Source organism: Diadema antillarum, unplaced genomic scaffold (assembly GCF_040938485.1).
Source record: "Diadema antillarum isolate AM-2024a unplaced genomic scaffold, OU_Dant_1.0 scf00000053, whole genome shotgun sequence".
NCBI lineage: Eukaryota > Metazoa > Echinodermata > Echinoidea > Diadematoida > Diadematidae > Diadema > Diadema antillarum.
The window spans coordinates 1,251,038-1,254,459 of NW_027270942.1; the positions used below are offsets into that span (position 1 = coordinate 1,251,038).

The 3,422-nt window shown below is 40.2% G+C and overlaps 1 pseudogene; it reads right to left on the bottom strand.

Moving 5' to 3' along the window:
• Window positions 1-1,635: 1,635 nt before the first annotated feature.
• Window positions 1,636-2,960, bottom strand: LOC139715669 (sepiapterin reductase pseudogene; annotated as a pseudogene).
• Window positions 2,961-3,422: the final 462 nt, after the last annotated feature.

A 3,422-nucleotide genomic window follows, 5' to 3' on the forward strand; every position in this document is an offset into this window, starting at 1 on the left:
AATAAGCAAAAAATGACAAGAATTCCATGTTTTGTAAGCTTAAATACAAAAATTTTCGGCTCGCTCGCTGCGCTCGCTCGCCAAAATTTATCACACACAAAAAAGATAAGAACAAAACGTGATGATGACGCGGAAATATACAAAAATTTTCGGCTCGCTCGCTGCGCTCGCTCGCCAAAACGTATCTAAATTTATTACATTTAAATCACCCTCAAAAAGACCCCTTTTAAGTCCTTGAAAAGGCATATCATGTAGACTTTTTTTAAAGTCCCTACCGGGATGGGGTTGGGGTTGAACACTTTTTTTTTTCAGAAATTAGGGGCGCCGTTTTCCCTTATTTAGATACGCCACTGTACAGAAGACAGTGCTCTTCTTTGTATAGCGGTAAGTTTCGATTCAAAAGTATAGGGATATAGAAACGAGACCAAATTGGTTAAAGATTCATTTGCTATGACTAAGCTATTCATTTGGAAATGCTATCATAGCTTGATAAGCATATCTATGCCCGACAAACAAATGACACCAAAAAGGTTTTGCCACCTCAGGTCGTACGAATAACCCACTTTTCGGGTCTTGGCCCATGGACTAAATTCCCTTACTTCAGTATACTAGTACATACATTCATTGAAAAATACACAAACACATTAAAAAAATATTACCAATTGCTATTCTTACCAAAAAAAAAAAACAAAAAAAAAACTAACAACAACAAACAACACCATAATAGCTCATTCTACCTCAATATTTCCTTTCACTCCCATTCCCTATGCCCCGACTTTAATTATGCCCATATCACTGCATAGACAGACAGACAGACACACATACACCTCACGTACGCATACACTCATTCTAAAGAATAGAGCATAATACCAAGTTGTATTGTGAAAACTATGCTCTGAAGACACCTATCAAACCGTACATTCCTACACCCATTTGTCCTATTCATCCGTTCAGGTTCAATCCTCTGCCCCCTATAATAGCTAACACGAGCAATACGCCACCTCACATTAGTAACACTGAGATCTAATGATTTGAAACCGAGCATGCAATGGTTGGGAAACAGAGAGAAAAAAAAAGAACAGTATTATATAGTATGCTCAATGCACCAAGGTCATCAGTCTCTATTCCCATTTTCGTATTATTATACAAATGAAAGTCTACCTTTTGACGCTGAAGTTTCTCTTTTCTTTATAAATTCCGAAATAAGTTTTATCATTTTATCTTTCATGATTGCAACGTCGTTTACTACCCTGCTTTGTGATAGTATATGAATTAAAGACAGTAGACAAAGGACACTTTGATCCCTACTAGCTTTGTCGTATTTCTAGAGGTATCGTACATGCATTTTCCACACGATATCAATGATTATTTCGTAGCAGCTCACGAACCCGATAAAAGCCAAATAAACACGTGATTAATGAATTCTTGGGTCTGGTTGTTTGTAATGCGACTGACAATCAGTCCTATTAGGCACGTATTATTTCTTTTGATATAGAAAAATATGAACAGCTCTTACAGTGTATAAAGAAGCATAATGTGCATGAAGTTACTGCGTTGCGGTGTGAAATTCACAAGAGCATTTATAAAGTAAACGTTGCGAAACTGCTCAAACGATTTCAAATCAGATATAGCGCGTCATTCGAGATAAGTATAATCAATGTATGCCCCAGACTCGAAGGTGTCTTGCCCCAAAATCTTGACCAGTGTGGTTGCAGTCTGGTCCGGTGTCAGCACCTGCTCATCAGACACCACGTCAGCCAAGAACTTCCGGACACTGTCGTCGACGCACTCGGTACTCATTTGCTTAAACATGACGGTATCGACTTGCCCAGGGTGGTAGCTGAGGATGCGAGCGTCTGGCTCCTCAGCGGCCAGAACCTTGAACCACATGTTCCTGGCAGCCTTGCCCATGCAATACAGACCACTGAGGAAGAGAAAGAAATGATCGAAAGTCAGAGTGTTTTTTTTTAAACAAATATGATGTAATGGAAAGTGAGTTGGTTAAGTATAGAAAAGAATGAAGTATACGGGTCGAGTTTCTTTTATGAGTACGACTGTGACAATCTGAAGTCTCTCAGTACGATTAATATCTTGATAGAAAGGGTTTGAAAAAAAAATTATTTGCAGTATTATTTTTCTCTTTTGCCGAGTTGAAGTTAAACAAATATTTCCCTTTGTTTCTTATTATAGTGCATCATGGTTGTGCTCTACGGGTGACACAGAGACCGTCCACATGTGCAGTTACCTCAATATTATTGAAAAGGTAAAATTAACGTTGGGAGTAATCTCCATATTCAAGGTGAAGGATCTATCTTCACATTATATATGCAGTGATAGAGTGCTTATAGTCAGAACAGGATTGCAGCTTGGAGGAGGTTTGGAAAAAAAGAAGGTAGATGCTGTGCTGTCACATCTCTGTCACGCACTAGTGGTAATACTTACCACGCTCCTTTGGGCTTAACGCTGGCTCCTGACGAGATGTTGATGATGGTCCTTCGGAGTCCCTCTCTCGCGGGAAACTTCGAGAGAAAGTGAGAAGTGAGCAGGAAAGCCGACGTTAAGTTAAACATGCAGTAGTTTTGCATGTACTCCACATCGGACGAGGACAAATCTCGAATGTATCGAGAAGTATCGCCCAAGGATGCAGCATTGTTAACGAGGAGAACATGTTGATAATCTTCTGGATTGACATCCTTCGTCAGTTCCTGGAGAGTGCTGGAGAGCGATGACTGGTCCGACAAGTCAGCCGTAACCGAAATGACTCGCACGCCAGGAGTAGCGGCGTGCACTAGACTTTGCGTCTCGTTCAGATCACCGGCACTTCTGCCTGTGATGACAACCACCGAATTTTCTGCTACTTGCTTCGATATGGCCAAGGCTATAGCGCGTCCAATCCCTCTGCTACCACCTGTAATAATACAAAATGTCTTTACCCCGAGGATCTCTTTCGAAGAAGCCATATTGGTGACAGATAGACTAACAGTATCTATAGATCATTATACGCGAAAACACCGAGTGCATTGGCGTTTACCGTTTTAATGTACAGGTTTTATACCCTTTGAGCGTGATCGTAAATTTTCCATTAAACAACATTCTTTACTCTGAGTGTGCACGTTCAAAGTGACTGCATGTTCAGGCTTTTCAGGCGCAATGATCCATTTCAAGCCATTAGTCGTGGGCCTGTCTCCACAAAGTGTTGTGGATGAATACTTCTTCTGGAGCAATACATTATCCCTGCGTTTCCTAACTATCACAGAGATGTTTTGCCATATGAATAATTTATGTAGCTATACTAAACGATATAAGCAGAATATTGAATTTCGTGTTTTAAAGGAAACCAAACACCAAAATAGTGTGGATTGAGTGTATGCAGAATACTAGTAGAATTTGTCTGTGAAAGTTTGAGGAAGATCTAACAGCCG